This window comes from Diabrotica virgifera, chromosome 3 (genome assembly GCF_917563875.1).
Source record: "Diabrotica virgifera virgifera chromosome 3, PGI_DIABVI_V3a".
Classification (NCBI taxonomy): Eukaryota; Metazoa; Arthropoda; class Insecta; order Coleoptera; family Chrysomelidae; genus Diabrotica; species Diabrotica virgifera.
The window spans coordinates 74660516-74679533 of record NC_065445.1 but is presented as its reverse complement, the minus strand read 5'-3'; the positions used below and the strand labels follow the sequence as shown (position 1 = coordinate 74679533).

Sequence of the window (19018 nt, the reverse complement as noted above, 5' to 3'; positions counted from 1 at the left end):
TAAATTATTATTGTGTTTGTGTATAGGCCGTTAGATATACGGGTAAGTTTGACTATTTAGTTTTAAACCTAAGTTTTTTACTGATTTCTTTTGCACAGCAGATACCTACTTTCTCCTTAAAATAAAGCTTAAAAACTTTTTTAATTTTATTTTTTTTCCTCTGGTATATAATATATTACTTTATTTCCTATACATAGTTATAATATTTTATTGATAGAATTCTTTCTGTTTCTTTTTATTTTTAATAATGCCACGCTGTGATCAGAGATTTTGCTGAGATCGTGTTTCTTTCGATACTCAGCTTTATTTCTGATCAGGCTTTTCTTTTGGGAGAGAACTGATCTTTGTGAATTTTTCTAGCCCCTACCTTGGGAATAAAGCTGCAGGCGAATCCTTCCTTGGGAATAAAGCTGCAGGTGAACACTACATGGGGAAGCAACTGTAGCTGGAGAAAACTATCTTGGAGAGCAGAACGCGACAGCGACATCTCGCAACAGCCCACAGTATCCTGAATCCAACTACTGATCTACTGATGCATCAGAAGAATGGCTTCAACAAGATAGTCTTAGAATTCCCACAACTACCGACAGCAACAGAAAGTTCCACAGAGATTGGAGACCTCCCATAAGAACTGTGTGACTCCGACAAGAGAACTTAAAGCTGAGTACCTTTTTTTAACTTTATAATTTTTATTCCGGTGACCAGCAGGGTCTCGGCCACAGCTTCAGAAAATTAATTTGGTTGCCTGTACATAATAGAATGATTTTTGTTAATTTTTTTTATCTGAATAAATAGTTTATATAAAATGATTTGGTAAACTTTTTGTTTCCTGTACCTTTTGGGATGGATGTGAGGGAAGAATGAACAGGAAACGAACCCAGGGCTGAGCAGTCCAAAAATGGCGCCCAACGCGGGGCTCGAACCCACAACCCTGAGATTAAGAGTCTCATGATCTACCGACTGAGCTAGCTGGGCATGATCGTAGTAAGACCAGGGTATGAAGTAACACCACACTGCTGGGAGGAACGAGGGGAGGATTTCCTCGAACATCCCTTAGGATATTCAAAAGAAAAACGTCCACCCTTCCATCCTTCAGAATGGTGCTCTGCCCGACTGCTCAGCCCTGGGTTCGTTTCCTGTTCATTCTTCCCTCACACCCATCCCAGAAAGGTACAGGAAACAAAAAGTTTACCAAATCATTTTATATAAACTATTTATTCAGATAAAAAAAATTAACAAAAATCATTCTATTATGTACAGGCAACCAAATTAATTTTCTGAAGCTGTGGCCGAGACCCTGCTGGTCACCGGAATAAAAATTATAAAGTTAAAAAAAGGTACTCGGACAACTCAGATTTAAGTCCTCTTGTCGGAGTCACACAGTTCTTATGGGAGGTTTCCAATCTCTGTAGAACTTTCTGTTGCTGTCGGTAGTTGTGGGAATTCTACGACTATCTTGTTGAAGCCATCCTTCTGATGCATCAGTAGATCAGTAGTTGGATTCAGGATACTGTGGGCTGTTGCGAGATGTCGCTGTCGCGTTCTGCTCTCCAAGATAGTTTTCTCCAGCTACAGTTGCTTCCCCGTGTAGTGTTCGCCTGCAGCTTTATTCCCAAGGAAGGATTCGCCTGCAGCTTTATTCCCAAGGTAGGGGCTAGAAATTCGTAAAGATCAGTTCTCTCCCAAAAGAAAAGCCTGATCAGAAATAAAGCTGAGTATCGAAAGAAACACGATTTCAGCAAAATCTCTGATCACAGCGTGGCATTATTAAAAATAAAAAGGAACAGAAAGAATTCTATCAATAAAATATTATAACTATGTACAGGAAATAAAGTAATATATTATATACCAGAGAAAAAGAAATAAAATTAAAAAAGTTTTTAAGCTTTATTTCAAGGAGAAAGTAGGTATCTGCTGTTCAAAAGAAATCAGTAAAAAACTTAGGCTTAAAACTAAATAGTCAAATTTAGCCGTATATCTAACGGCCTACACACAAACACAATAATAATTTATCAGATATTGTCTCTCATTTACGTGGTAATGGAAAATCAGCCGGTACAAATTTGTATTGGTTTAAATACCTTAAAAGAATTGAAGAAATTAATTTGACGAATTTGAATTTTTACGCTTGTAGAAATATATAACGAGGGACAAATACCAAGCGGAGCTTGGTGTAGCGTTCAATCGGCTGATTGAAACGTTACAAATTACCGTTTTGGAGTGTAATTTTAAGGGTCAACTCCGAATCGCATTAAAATTTGGATTTAGGTTCTACTTACCCTCCACTTCAAAGTTAAATTTGTGCCGTTGGTTGCTTTTACTTGGGGGGTGACATTCGCCCCTTCTCGTGGGTGAAAACACGCGCGTTTAAAGTAAACTGACTTATAATAAGTAACTTTCGTTCTATAGAGTTTTTTACATAAGACAATACTTTTCGAGTTATTTGCGATTAAAAATATTTTATATTATAGGCGGTTTTTTGCAAATAACTCAAAAAGTAAATATTTTATCGAAAAAAATATTCCTAGCAAATGTAGCTTATAAAAAATCGTGTATTAATGAAGTCTATAAACCTAGTAAAAGCAAAGTTGTAGCTCATGAAAAATACGTTCTTGTTTGTCAAATTCCAAATCGAATATTTCAACGTGAAGTAAACAAAAAATTAAGCAATTTTCGGGAAAAAATCTATTAAAATATTTGAAAGTTTAAAAAAAGCTTTATTTCCATTTGTTAGGTACAAAAGTTTCTAGCAACAAAACTAAACAAGTTACCCTCAACATAAATAGGCCCCTTTTTTTTATTAAAAAAAATCGAGAAAATATCCTCCTATTTAGCACCCCAAATAAAATTAATCGTTACCGCTTTACCTTTTAATTTATATGAATGTGTATCTGTACTGTTTATACGATCTGTAAGTTTGACCGGTTAGGAGTGCTTATTTTTGGAAAAAAATTAAATAATTAACTTAAATTAATTAAAAAGTATTAACGATACGAAAAATATCAAAAAGTACAAAATGTAGGTTTTGCTTTTATAAATGTGATAGTTTCATTTTGTTTTTCTGTAAGATAAAAATTGGTTAGGATATGGCTGTTCAAAGTTTGCACACACTCGTGATTAGTAACTCGTTCAAACACTTTAAATTATAACCCTTTCAAAAATAAGCACCTGTGAAACTTACAGATCATACAAAAAATAAATATGTATAGTAAATTGTTTGTAAACTGGTAACAAATAATTTCATTTGGGTTGCTAAACAAGGGGAGATTTTCACGATTTTTTATCAAAAAAAGTGGGCCAACTATTTTTTGAACGTAACTCGCTTAGTTTTAATGCTATAAATTTTTATAAAAAAAAATAAAAATGAAGCTTGTTTAAACACTTTAAAACATTTTTAATGGGTTTTCTCTAAAAGTGCTTCGTTGGTTATTTCACGTTGAAATGTTCGATTTATAATTTGACGAATAAAAACGTATTTTTCATGAGCTACAACTTTGCTTGTGCTGGGTCTATGGACTTCACGAATACACAACTGTTTTTGTTTGTTTCTATGCTACATATTTGCTAAAAATATTTTGTTCGATAAAATGCTTAGTTTTTGAGTTATTTGCCGCCTAAAAACGTGGTTTTTTTGTCGAAAAATAATCATTTTCAATCGCAAATAACTCAAAAAGTATTGACTTACTTAAAAAAAACTCTATACAACGAAAGTTGTTTAGAATTAGTCAATTTATCCATGTCCGGGCTTCTTTTATACGCACGTTTTTTCACCCCCGAGAAGGGGTGACTTTCGCCCCCCAAGTAAAAGCAACCAACAGCACAAGTTCAACTTTGAACTGGAGGGTAAGTAGAACCTAAAGCCAAATTTTCATGCAATTAGGAGTTGACGCTGAAAATTACACGGTATCGCCGTATTTTCTGTTCATTTACTGGGCTATAAAACCTTTTTTAAATTTATGTGGAAATTATATTAATTTTCAACAATGCTTTTTATTTTATACAAGTTATATGACCATGCTCTGCCACCAAACTGCGCTCTAACAACGCCTACGCAACATATTGTATAATCTGGTTAGTTGTTTCACATGAGAGCATTGACCATACCCGTAATTCATAATATCAAAATAAAACTTAATAACGGTTTAAACAAATATGAGTTTATGTGATGTTTCCTATTGAAATAGCGAGTTATAAGTTTCTCGTACACTCTATTAGTCCAGAAAGCCACTGCGCATCCGCTAGGAAAAATATTCTAATTCGGAATTTTTGCACAATCGTACTCAAAAGGAACTCCTTTTAACAAATTTGCATGTTGCCAGGACCAAAAGGTAGTCAAAAATTTTTTAAACGTTTTTTTTTGTTTTTTTCCTAAAATTATTTTTTTTTGCATGGAAAAAAGTTTTTTTAGGTTTTTTGGATCATTCCAAACAGAAAAAGTTTTTAGTGACTTTTCTCTAAAAATGATAGTTTTTGACATATAAGCGATTAAAAATTGAAAAATTGCGAAATCGGCCATTTTAAACTCTCAAAAACTATGTGAAAAACTGAAAAATTGAATATTCCCAAGGTAGGCAGATATTCTTTAAACATCGATTGATGAAATCCCGAAGAGTTTCTTGCAATACAATATTCAAAACTCCTTTGTTTTTTAATTGCTAATCAAGCGTGCGCGACACTATTTTCCACCGACAGTATGGTGCAAATGAAAGGAATAAATTCGTTATTTCGTAAACCGGCGCCTTTAAGGAAAAATCCCGAAACAGGTCGATTTTTATTTTTAAGTTATAATATTGTGGCATATATGGTATACTAGTGACGTCATCCATCTGGACGTGATGACGTAATCGATGATTTTTTTAAATGAGAATAGGGGTCGTGTGGTAGCTCATTTGAAAGGTTCTTCAATTCTCTATTCAGTAATGTAAACAGTTACATAATTATTTACATAATTATTTACACAGGGTGTCCAAAAAATTTTTATTAAATTAAATTATTTGACAAAAAAAGAAGTAGAAGGACACCCTGTATAAATAATTATGTAACTGTTTACATTACTGAATAGAGAATTGAAGAACCTTTCAAATGAGCTACCACACGACCCCTATTCTCGTTTAAAAAAATCATCGATTACGTCATCACGCCCAGACGGATGACGTCACTAGTATACCATATATGCCACAATATCATAACTTAAAAGTAAAAAATCGACCTGTTTCGGGATTTTTCCTTAAAGTCGCCGGTGTACGAAATAACTAATTTATTCCTTTTATTTGCACCATATTGTCGGTGGAAAATAGTGTCGCGCACGCTTGATTAGCAATTAATAAACAAAGGAGTTTTGAATATTGTATTGCAAAAAACTCTTCGGAATTTCATCAATCGATGTTTAAAGAATATCTATCAACCTTGGCAACATTAAAATTTTTAGTTTTTCACATAGTTTTTGAGGGTTAAAAATGGCCGATTTCGCAATTTTTCAATTTTTAATCGCTTATATGTCAAAAACTATCATTTTTAGAGAAAAGTCACTAAAGACCTTTTCTGTTCGGAATGATCCAAAAAACCTAAAAAAACTTTTTTCCATGCAAAAAAAATAATTTTAGGAAAAAAACAAAAAAAAAACGTTTAAAAATTTTTTGACCACCTTTTGGTCCTGGCAACATGCAAATTTGTTAAAAGGAGTCCTTTTTGAGTAAGATTGCGCAAAGAATCCGAATTAGAATATTTTTCCTAGCGGATGCGTAGTGGCTTTCTGGACTATATTCAGTGACACAGGCACAAATAAATAAAAACAAGGACACAAATAACAGCAGGATTTGTAACATCAAAAGTAATAAATCAAGGATGTTGCATGTCCCCACTTTATTTAAAATATACCTCGAAAGTGCTTTAAAAAAGATGGAAAAAAGATGGTAGAACAATGGGAATATCACTTACCAACACTATGGTATGTACGTTCAAGTTTGCAATCGATCAAGCAATAATGGCTTAAAAACTCAAGATTATGACGATTTAAACTTCATGGCCAAAAATAAATTAAAAAGTATATTTGGAGTCTAGAAGTGAATAAAAAGAAAGCTGAATACATTGGAGGAGAACAAAAAGTCTCATATTAGACGGAATGACCAAGATAAAGCGCTGTTACGACTATAATAGTAGGTATCAATATTTCGAATAAGAGTTTAAACAATTTAAAACTTAAAACAACGAAAAATGACGATTTCCAAGCCTTAAAAACACAAGTAAAAAATATTATTTTTGTAATCATCAAGTACCTAAATTCAAGTTCAAACCTTCTTCTATCTGGGGTGGGATTACGATGAGTAGAATTCTATTTTGCTGACGTCACGTTGCCTAGCAACCGTCGATTTACGCATTATAAAATTCGTTTTGTGAAGTCAGCAAAATATAATTCTACCGATCGTGATCCTTCCATAGGTATCAATAAGAATTTTTGGCAAGTTTTATTCTAAAATACATTTTTTTCGTTTTTAAAGGAGGAAGGTTTCTTATGGGAAGGTGAGCATTAACAACTAAAAAACAATGTTTCAGAATGAAATAAGTCCAAAATACTAATCAAGAACTGATAGAATAAGGTTTAAACTTGAATTTAGGTACTTCATAATTTCAAAAATAATATTTTCTACTTATGTTTTTGAGCCTTGAAAATCGTCATCTTTCGTTCTTTTTTCAGTTTTAAATTCTTTATAACTCGAAAACAATTAACTTCAGAGAAAAATTACAAAAGACCTTTTTTGTTCACAAAATCTAAAATAATATCTGCCTGGTTGAAAAAAAGTAATTTTCAACGAAAACTTTAGTTTATAAATTCGCAAAGTCTGTGCGTTCGTGCGTTGCCGCTCCTGCAATACTTAGAGTAGATTTATCGATGGATTCTTATGTAGTTTCGTCTTCTGAATCCAAATCTGAAAACTGCATTTCGATATATCTAACCGTCTTCGAGATAATCGACCTCAAATTCTAAAATGTGACGTCATAATCCTTTTATTTTCTGCCGACACACTAAACGTCAGCTGAAATCGTTGCTAGTAAATAGGCTAGTTTTTTAATCTGAATTTTTTAAGCAAAGCATATATTATTTACATTTGAGTTTGACACTTCGTGAATGTCAAACTAAATTTTAAATTAATCATTAATAAAATATAAATAACATTTGATAGTGAATTTAATTATTATATAAGATAAATAAAATGTTCAAAAATACAATTTGAGTATATTTTGAAAGCAATACAACTATACAATAACAACTTTAAAATAGTATGATATAATTGATCCAAATAATGGCATAACCCAGACATCGAAAGTGAAAGTTATCCTCCAACATCAAATTGGTCTATATGGTCCACATAACGTTCAGAAAAAAGTCACACCACTTTGAGCGTCGGGTTTGGGGGGTAGAGGGGGAAGAAATCGGTAGATTCGTAGTTTTTTAGGTTTTTCGTCAATATTTCTAAAACTATGCGGTTTATTATGAACAGCCTTCTAAACAAAAATATTCTACATTAAATTTGCAATAAAAAAGGTCCTATGCATAATCCTTCTAAAATGAACGGTTTCAAAGTTACGGAGGTAGTATAGTATAATTGGTCCAAAAAAGGCCTAACCCAGATATCTAAAGTAAAAGTTTTCCTTCAACACCAAATTGTTATATATGGTCCACATATTGTTCAGTAAAAAGTAACACCATTTTGAGCGTCCGGTTTGGGGGGAAGATGGGGGAGAAGTCGGTAAATTAGTAGTTTTTTTACGTTTTTCGTCAATATTTCTCAAACTATGCTTTAGCGTAAACAATGGTCTATACAAAAATGTTCTACATAAAATTTAAAATAAAAAGGTCCTATACATAATTGTTATAAAATCAACGGTTCCAGAGTTACGGAGGGTGAAAAGTGGAGGTTTTCGATACTTTTAACATTATCTGGGCAATTGATGATGATTTTGGGTGGTGAGGTTGACGTTTCTTCAAGGACTTATCACTAACATATCATCGGCCACTGAAATAGCAAATTTTATTTACAAAACACAATCCTGTTAAATAAAATTTCTATAAATTACCCAAAGAATATAAAAATCGAAAACCTCCACATTTTACCCTCCGTAACTCTGGAACCGTTGATTTTATAACAATATTATGTATAGGATTTTTTGTTTTAAATTTCACGTAGAACATTTTTGTATAGAACATTTTTTTTGCTAAAGCCCGGTTTTAGAAATATTTACGAAAAACGTAAAAAAATTACTAATTTACCGACTTTTCCCCCATCTCCCCCCCAAACCGGACGCCCAAAATGGTGTAACTTTTTACTGAACAATATGTGGACCATATAGAACAATTTGGTGTTAGAGGAAAACTTTAACTTTGGATGTCTGGGTTAGGCCTTTTTTTGGACCAATTATACTATACTACCTCGGTAACTTTTGAAACGTTCATTTTAGAAGGATTACGCATAGAACCTTTTTTATTTTAAATTTAATGAAGAACATTTTTGTATAGAAGGTTATTCATGCTAAACCGCATAGTTTTAGAAATATTGACGAAAAACGTAAAAAACTACGAATTTACCGATTTCTCCCCCCTCTCCTCCCAAACCTGACGCTCAAAATGGTGTGACTTTTTTCTGAACATTATGTGGACCATATATATGGTTTTGGAGGATAACTTTCACTTTGGATGTCTGGGTTTGGGTCTAGTTATACCATACTAAAATGGTTTATACGAGTATACGGCCTCCCCTTTAATGGGAGTACCTAATGATAAATGTACTGTTCCATTTGTTATGAAAGAAAATTGTTATTATGTCGGTTCGCTAAACTCAGACACAACTGGCTATGAAAAAAAATCATAGTGATTTCAGTAGGTAATTTTTTTGTTTTTTGCCAATTTTGCCAAAATTGGCAAAATTACTAATTATTTAGTAATTATTAACACTTTGGTAATTCTTTTTTTTGCCAATTTTCCCAAATTGGCAAAATTACGACTAAAATCACTAGCCAGTTGTGTCTGAGTTTAGCGAACCGACATATGAAATGTTGTTTGGAATAAAAAAAATTATGTTCTGATATGTGTAATTACATTCTTCTAATGAAAAAAAATATTTGAAGATTTTTCTCAAATTATGGATAGGTACCAACAACAGTTTCATTTATAACTCTTTTATTTTTAATTTGACGAAGAAAAGTTATTCTTCATAAAAAGCTCTTCATGCTCTAAGATTTTTGATGCAACCATCATATGTCAAATTTTATTAATTTTATACGAGGTATATAAATAATATGAATTTCGATCAAGAGTAAAGTACCTTTATAGTTCACAATATTTAAATTAGAATGATATAATTGCACATTAAAACATAATTTTTAATTTTAAACAACTTTTACTAAGAGCAATTTTCCATATTATGAATTAAAATACGTAAATAAACAAAGTTTTCGTTATGATAATGCTCGCATTTTCAGCTTGTTTAATTATTAATTATGAATAGGCAAAACAAAATTAGATCGGGCCCCCTTGTTTTTTATAATTATTGTTAACATACTAAATTACTTATCCAAAAATTTTGTTCTATTAAACAGCTCGGTGCCGATAAAATAGCCAAACAGAGAGCAAAGAAAGCAAAAGATTTTAATCAGATTAGATGTATCCGAGATGAAAATAATAAAATACTAGTTCACGAAAGGGATGTCAAAAAGAGATGGAGAAAGTACTTTGACAGCTTATTAAATGAAGAATTTGACAGACAGCCTGTAGAGTCAACGGAGACAGCAGCAGCAATGGTCACTAAAATTACCAACGAGGAAGTGGCTCAAGCGCTTCAAAAAATAAAGAAAGGAAAAGCGGTAGGACCAGATGATATTCCTGGGGAACTATGGAGAGCATTGGGAGAGACAGGAACAAGGTGGCTAGCATGTCTATTTAATAGAATTATGGAAGTCGGACAAATGCCAGACGAATGGAGAAGCAGTATACTGGTACCTGTTTACAAAAACAAGGGAGATATACAACAATGTACAAACTACAGGGCTATAAAACTGCTTAGCCACACCATGAAAATATGGGAAAGGGTAATTGATAGACGGATACGTGAAGAGACCGAAATATCCGAGAATCAATTTGGCTTTATGCAGGGTAGATCAACAACAGATGCAATTTTCATTATAAGGCAGTTGATGGAAAAATACAGGAGTAAAGAAACAAACGCTCATATGGTATTCATTGATCTTGAGAAAGCATATGATAGAGTTCCTCGAGAGATTCTGTGGTGGGCACTCAATAAGAAAGGAGTCCCTGGTGAATATGTAAAGATTGTGAGGGATATGTATGAGGGAGTAACGAGTAGTGTTAGGACAGGTGTGGGAGAGACTGATAAATTTCATGTGAAAGTAGTATTGCACCAAGGCTCTGTGCTTAGTCCGTATTTATTATCATTAGTTTTGGACCAGATAACAGCGAAACTACAGGGTAACATTCCATGGTGCTTAATGTATGCTGATGATGTCGTGTTAGTAGGAAATAGTGAAAGAGACTTAGAACAAAAACTGGAAACGTGGAGACAAGCTCTGGAGGAAAAAGGTTTAAAACTTAGTAGGACAAAAACAGAGTATTTGGAATGTTCATTTAAAGATGGAACTACTACAAATAAAATGGTATCTTTGGATGGTGAAATGATTGTGAGAAGCAATAGTTTTAAGTACCTAGGATCGGTATTACAGAGTAATGGAGAAATAGATGGAGATGCATGCAGTAGAATTAGGACTGGATGGATGAAGTGGAAAGAAGCGAGTGGTGTGTTGTGTGACAGAAAAATTCCGATGAAGCTGAAGGGAAAATTCTATAAAACAGCCATAAGACCGGCTATGATGTACGGAACTGAATGTTGGGCAGTGAAAAAGAAAGAGGAACAACGAATGCATGTGGCAGAAATGAGAATGCTTAGATGGATGAGTGGAGTGACAAAGAAGGATAAAATTAGAAATGAGTATATTAGGGGAAGTCTGGGTGTGGCACCAATTGATGCCAAAATGAGAGAGCATAGGTTAAGATGGTTTGGTCATGTTCAACGTCGAGACGTTAATCACCCAATACGAAGAATAGCTGAAGTGCAGATTGCTGGAAGGAGTAGGAGAGGAAGACCAAAGAAGACCTGGGGGGACACGATAAGGCAGGACATGTTGGTAAAGGGGATTAACATTGATATGACTCAAGATAGAATTGTGTGGAGAAATGCAATTAGAGAAGCCGACCCCGCATAGGGATAAGGCAAAGAGAATGATGATGATGATGATGATGATGGTGCCGATCGACCTCATATCTTATAGTATAATTTTGTGCGGTAAAGTACAGTTTTCATTAATTCGTTGTTTTTTTAAATGATTCTTGTATTTTTTCATACTTACATCTTCTTCTTCTTCTTATGCCGTCTTCTAACGAAGGTTGGCGATCACTTTTTTAACGCTTCTCTGTCTTTTGCAACGTGAAATATCTGTTCAACACTGAGGTTAGTCCTATCTCTGATATTCCTCAGCCAAGATTTCTTCTATCTTCCCAAGCCTTTTTCCCATCTACTCTTCCTTGCATGATGACGTGTAGCAGAGAGTATTTATCGTTACGAAGTATGTGGCCCAGATAGGATGTTTTTCTTATTTTAATTGTGTTCATAAGCTTTCTGCCATGTCCAATTCTTTTTAACACTTCTTTGTTTGAGACTTGCAGTCCAAGGAATTTTTAGAATACGCCTATATAGCCACATTTCGAATGTCTCCAATTTTTTTACGGATTGTGCTTTTAGAGTCCAAGCTTCTACCCCATATAGTAGTTGCGACCAGACATAACATTCGACGAACCTCAATCTAATGTCCGTACTCAATTTCTTATTTGTAAACATTGACTTGAATTTTATAAATCCTTTTCGAGCTATTTCATACTTACATACCTGTTTATAATATTAATTAATCTTAAAATAGCATAGTATGTATCGGACGACTTCCCACTATGTTATGCCTGCTCTTCACTATCGCCGTTGATGGCTTATGATCCCACACGATTGCCTATGATTACCGCAACCATCCAACTCATCAACAAATTTGTTACTCGGCAATTCGGACTGTAAACGTATCGTCTACAGTCATGGGCGAGCATAGACAATCATGGGCAATGATAGTCGAGTATGCCCTCTGGCCTCTACACAATCGGAGCGCGCACTTGATTGTCTGTAAACTCCGATTAGGTAGAGGAACCATTATATTTCATACATTATACGTAATGTTTACTGCTTGGAATGGGACAGATCTTCTCTTCTTCTTCTCGTAGCAGTACAACCCGGGGTGGGTCCTTTCTGACTGCACAACTCGCTTCCATCTCGAACGGTCGTCCATGATAGTTGGACAGTGGGTCAGCCCCATTGTTCTTAAATCTGGCATATTATTTTATCTCTCTAATCGCATTCGTGGATGTCCTAAGGGTCTTCTTCCTGCCGGGGCTCCCTTCCAAATTAGCTTCGAAAGGCGGATATTAGGGTGTCTATGAATATGAACCATATGTGCCCATTTTAGACGTTGGAATTCTGCTTGACCTTGGCATTTGTTCTCATTGGGTATTGGTTAGTATTCGGGTCGTGATAAGGTCCAAAGATTATTCTGAGGATTTTTTTCTCAAAACACCTGAGTTTTTTTCCATTCCTTCTGTCAGCTTCCACGTCTCACACCCATACATGATCATCGGTCTTCTTCTTGTTCTTCTTTAGGTGCCGTGTCTGTATTCAGACGTTGGCCGTCATCATATTTACAATTTCCTGAAACCTCTCTCTATCGGCTGCTGCGCGAAATAATTCTTCTACTGTGCAGCCACACCATTGTCTAATGTTACGCAGCCATGAAAGCTTCTTTCGACCAATCCATCTCTTTCCCTCCACTTTTCCTTGTATTATAAGGCGAACCAGATGGTATTTAGGTCCTCGAATTATATGGCCGAAGTATTCTGTTTTTCTCCTCTTTATGATGGTTATGAGCAGACGTTCTGAATTCAGCATTTGAAGAACATCTTCATTGGAAGTGTGCGAAACCCACGATATCTTTAGGATTCGTCGATAGCACCACAATTCGAATGCTTCTATTTTGTTTAGCATTGTGTTTTTTAACGTCCATGTCTCACAACCATATAATAAGATAGACCACACATAACATTTCAGGACCTTCTCTCGAATATTCATCGACAGGTTTCTGTTACATAAAACTGGTTTCCAGGTCATTAAAGCCTTCCGTGATATTTCGATCCTAGTTATTATCTCTTCATCAGAGTCACAATTTACATTTAACCAGCTGCCAAGGTACTCTGAAATGATTCACTCCTCCTAACTCCTCTCCATCAAGAGAAAGCTGACCTTGATCTATATTAATCTTTCCAACTACCATCCACTTTGTTTTTGAAATGTTGATTTTAAGGCCTTTCCAATAACTTGCTTCACTGACTAGATTTAGTAGTGTCTGAAGATCTTGTAAATTTTCAGCAAGAATAGCTATATCGTCAGCGTATCTAATATTGTTGATTACTTCTCCGCCTAGCCTTACTCCCTCTTGTCTGTCATCCAAAGCCTCCCTAAAGATTTCTTTAGAGTACAGATTAAAAAGGGTGGGTGATAAAACACAACCTTGTCGTACTCCACGCTCTAATCCATCGGTCTAATCAATCATTGTCTTATTATAGCCTGATTTTTATGTTCATGGTAGGCTTTTAGATTTAATAGTGTTGTGGAAGCTATAAGCTATACTACAGCTACACATCTATTTGCTGCCTGCATTTTCCCTTTTATCTCTTCCGTGATATCGTTATCTGCGGATATTGTCGCTCCGAGATATTTAAAACTTTCTGCTCTAGGTTCTCTCTCTACTCTATCAACTCAAAGTTATATGGGTCTATTGTAACATTTTGCCCTATTCTATCTCGTCTCGCTTGTCTGTTAATTATTACTTAGTCGAGGAACGCAAGCTTTTCACCTCGCAATTTTTACAGAATGAATCGATTTGCTTGAAAATTTGAGAATAAGTAGTGAATAGTCCAAGGATCAAACTCTATATGATGCCGAAAGGCGCTTTTACCATGGGGGTGGTTGCCACCCCATGTAGGGGTAGAAATTTTTTATTATATTTTGACTGCAAAAGTTGATAAAAACATTCATTCTGAGCAAGAAATGTTCCATACATTTTTTGATAACATTAATAGTTTTCGATTTATTCGCTATCGAAAGTGTTAGTTTTATATCGAAGAAATCAATGTTTTTCGACAATACTCATTTACGATTTACTCACTTTTTGCCGCAGAAAAAATTTTTTCAAACAAAGTTCTTGAAAATTAAATAGGTAATCTACAATTCATATTCAAACATTTTTTCGTATCTCTGATGCTAATCTTTCTATTCTGAAGAAAATGGCCATCTTTTACCAAACTACAAAAATTCGTTATTCGCTATTAACTCCAGTTTTTTAAAAACTAATCATTTTAAGCCAGTCAAACTTCTAAAATCTATTAAAAATACATAAGTAAAGAAGAATGAATAAGGCCAATGACTAAAAACACCGCTAACATACATTATTATGCTTCCAATTGGATTTCTCCTTTTTTTTTTTCAAGATAATATATTGATTTTTTAACCGTAACTTTTTTATTTTTTGTCTTTGAAAGTTTGGTAAAAAAAATTTTGTAGGTTTTGACAAGATATATAAGCCTATTAATACTAAATCTTTTTATAATCCTTAGTCGCAAAAATAGGTAACTTTGAAAGGGTTGGTAAAGGTGGTTTTTGATTGTTACTACAAGTTCTAATTGTCAATAGCTCACTCAATTTTTGCCGTAGAAAAAATTTTTGCAAACCAAGTTCTTTGGAATTAAATAAGCTACAATTTCATATTTAAACATTTTTTCGTATCTCTGATGCTAATCTTTCTATTCTGAAGATAATGCCATTTTTTTCCAAATTACAAAAATTCGTCATTTGCTTTTAACTCCATTTTTTTTAAACTAATCATTCTAAGCCGGTCAAACTTCTAGAACCTATTAATAATTCATAAATAAAGAAGTCCAAATAAGATCAATGACTAATTTTAATTAGGGTGGTGATTAGGAGGTTGCTTCCGATAACTTTTTCGCTGAAAAAAATAGGGACTGACATTATTTTCATTATAGGTCACTTAATTTTTGAGCTAGAGACTTTTTTATTTCTGGAGATAGATATTTTTAAATACTTTAAATTAGTTTGAACAAATTATCCTCGAAAAACGTATAGTTTTCCCGTCTTTTGACTTTGAAACTACAATATTTAGCATTTGACGAAGAAGATCTAACATATTAAAGTATAGCTCGATTACTATTTGTTTTAAAGAAAATTAGAAAAGACGGTTTTGTTTATTTTTTTTAAAGGTACATTTTTGTTAAGTCAAGTTGTTTTGATAAAACGAAAACTTTTGAAGTTATTAGCAGAAAACTTATTAAAAACATTGATTTTTTCGATACAAAACTAATACTTTCGATAGCGAATTAATCGAAAACTATTAATATTATCAAAAAAAAACGTATAGCACGTTTTTTGCTTAGAATGAATGTTTTTACCAACTTTTGCGGTCAAAATATAATAAAAATTTCCACCTCCGAGATGGGGTGGCAACCACCCCCATGGTAAAAGCGCCTTTCCGCCTCATATAGATTTTGATCCTTGGACTATCCAGTACTTATTCTCAAATTTTCAAGCAAATCGATCCATTCTGTAAAAATTGCGAGGTTTTGTCCTATTTTAAGCTTCATTACTTGGACTAAATGCACATATATTTAGAATAGGACAGATGGCAATAAATATTGGATGTTAAAAAATATATCTTTTCCGTGATCGGCCAAACCTCTTCACTTCTACCCAACAACGATTTGTCTTTTGCTCTCTTGTCTGCCCTATCATCTGTCGTTCTGCATTGGTAGCTATACGACCACTCAGGGTCAAAATTTCCGGGATAGAAATATAAATCACAATGATGAATATTAATCAGAAATACATTTTCTGTTTTATTTTAACGTTTCGATTTACAATCCAATTATTTTCAAAAAAACTGTGAAATAAAATTGTGAATAATTGATAACCTGTAATTGTTGTTTTTAATTCCAATAAAATATTCCGTGAAAAACATGAAAATAGTTTCAGAATAAAACTGATGTAAGGAGTTAGAGGATTATTATCACCTACTCTTAATAATCGCGATTTTTCAATGTCCTTAATAATTATTTTAATATTTTAAATCCTCCACTCATATCTCTTAAGGCCATCGGTACATTATTCGCAAATATTTTACGGCTATCCCTACTTTTTCTGTCTTTACAAGGCAAATTACGTGTAGTAAAATTCTCACTGGTATGGATAAATGGATATGTAAACTTTACTTGACAATGTAACTTTAAAGATGGCTTTTGAATGTTCTTGGATAACTGTTACTTGTATAATTAATTGCTTTAAATATTAATTCAGTTAATTAATATGATAATTTTTTCACTAACTATGTATTCAGTGATTGTAATAATTTATCTAATATACAACAAAAACTAATAATCAATCGAGAAAAGAGGAAAAGTGATTTTTTTAATAATATATTGTTACTATAAAACGCTTACAATTTTAACATCTTTAACAACAAAATACTTGGATCACTGAATATATCCTGGTGTATTCTCTGCTTTGGATCTTCCATAAATAATGAACAATTAATAAATAACTTTTTATTAAGTTCATGTCTTAAGAGAATGTCAAATCGGGATTCCTTTTTTTCGAATCCTGAGAAAACTAATAAGTATTTTTGAAAAATTTAAACGCAGAATGAAAGATTACGTTATTGGCGAGGGCCGAAAGTCCCTGAGAACTTCTATAATGTTTATTTTAATAAGCTACAGGGGTGAAAAACTAAGAGAAAATTTAGTGTGATATTTAATTTAAAATATCTCATTCAAAATAAACTTTTTATGTATTCTAAGGGACTTTCAGCCCTCGGTAATAATATATAGTCTTTCATTCTGCGTTTAAATTTTTCAAAAATATTTATTGGTTTTTTCAGGATTCGAAAAAAATGAACACAATGTCCGTGGTAATATTTCCAAATCTATCTTTGTCATACAACGCACTCAGTCGAATAGAATATTGTCAGCATACTGTCAGTCAGACAGTATGCATCGGGAATATTTTGAGTTGTTGATTAAATAATATTGATATATTAGTGTAGGTATTTGATAAATAATTGATTTAAGACGTGAACTTAATAAAAAGTTATTTATTGTTTATTATTTGTGGAAGATTCAAGCAGAGAATACATCAGGATAATATTCTGTGATCCAAGTATTTTGTTGTTAAAGATGTTCAAAATTGTAATAGTCGGAGAGATAGAAGCGGATTTTGTGCGTGATAAGTAATGTGGAAAAACTATACGGGGATATGTTGAATTAGTTGTGTACATGACTTTCACCAACTACCGGAAACCAGAGTTGGGGCCGAGGGTAGTTAAAAGGGGTCAAAGTCGCGGATTTTATAATTTTTTTTATGACGCTCATGATCGAGATAGTGCACCAAAATTTGGTAATAAGTAGGCCATGACGTAACTAAGTAAAATCTCTAGGGGCGAAACGCTGCGTGGCCGACAAAGGGGTGGGGGTAGGGGGTGAGTATAAAAAATATAAAGGGTTTTTTGCGACGTTCGTGATTGAGATAGTGGACCAAAATTTGGGAATAAGTAGATCATGACATTACTAATTAAAATCCCCAGAGCCGGAAACCAGAGTTGGGTGTGAGGGTAGTTATAAGGGGTCAAAGTCGCCGTTTTATTATTTTTTTTGTGACGCTCATGATCGAGAGAGTGCACCAAAATTTGGGAATAAGTAGGTCATGACGTAACTAAATAAAATCTCCAGGCGTGGCACGCTGCGTGGCTGACAAAGGGCTGGGGCAGGGGTGAATAAAAAAAATATAAGGGTTTTTTTGCGACGTTTATGATTGACAGAGTGTACCAAAATTTGGGAATAAGTAGACCATGACATAACTAAGTAAAATCCTCAGAGCCGGAAATCAGAGTTAGGCATGAGGGTAGTCATAAGGGGTCAAAATCGCCGTTTTTATTATTTTTTTTGTGACGCTCATGACCGAGATAGTGCACCAAAATTTGGGAATAAGTAGGTCATGAGGTATCTAAATACAATATCCAGGGGTGGAACGCTGCGTGGCCGATAAAGGGGTGGGGGTAGGTGTGAATATAAAAAATATAAGGGGTTTTTTGCGACGTGCTAGATTGTGATAGTGCACCAAAACTTGGGAATAAGTAGACCATGACTTAGCTAAGTAAAATCCCCAGAGCCGGAAACCGGAGTTGGGGATGAGGGTAGTTTTAAGGGGTCAAAGTCGCAGTGTGTAATATTTTTTTTGTGATCCGGCATATTTGTCCCCCACGGAGCGTTCCGCCCCTGGAGATTTTACTTAGTAATGTCATGATCTACTTATTCCCAAATTTTGGTGCACTATCTCGATCACGAACGGCAAAAAAAACCCCATATATTTTTATACTCACCCCTGCCTACCACCCCTTTGTACCCCAAGCAGCGTTCCGCCCCTGAATATTTTACTTAGTTACGTCATAACCTACTTACTCCCAAATTTTGGTGCACTATCTCCATCATGAGCGCCACAAAAAAAATAATAAAAACCGCGACTTTTACCCCTTATAACTACCCTCGTCCGCCACTCTGGTTTCCGCCTCTGGGAATATTACTTACTTATGTCATGGTCTACTTATTCCCAAATTTTGGTGCACTATCTCAATCATGAACGTCGCAAAAAACCCCTTACATTTTTTTATATTCACCCCTACCCCACCCCTTTGTCGGCCACGCAGCGTTCCACTCCTGGAGATTTTACTTAGTTACGTCATGACCTACTTATTCCCAAATTTTGGCGCGCTATCTCGATCATGAGCGTCGCAAAAAAATAAT

General features: G+C 34.1%; 1 non-coding gene across 1 annotated transcript; it reads right to left on the bottom strand.

Moving 5' to 3' along the window:
* Positions 1 to 902: 902 nt before the first annotated feature.
* On the bottom strand, positions 903 to 975 carry Trnak-cuu (transfer RNA lysine (anticodon CUU)). Its single transcript has one exon. It is a non-coding gene; the product is annotated as a tRNA-Lys (tRNA).
* Positions 976 to 19018: the final 18043 nt, after the last annotated feature.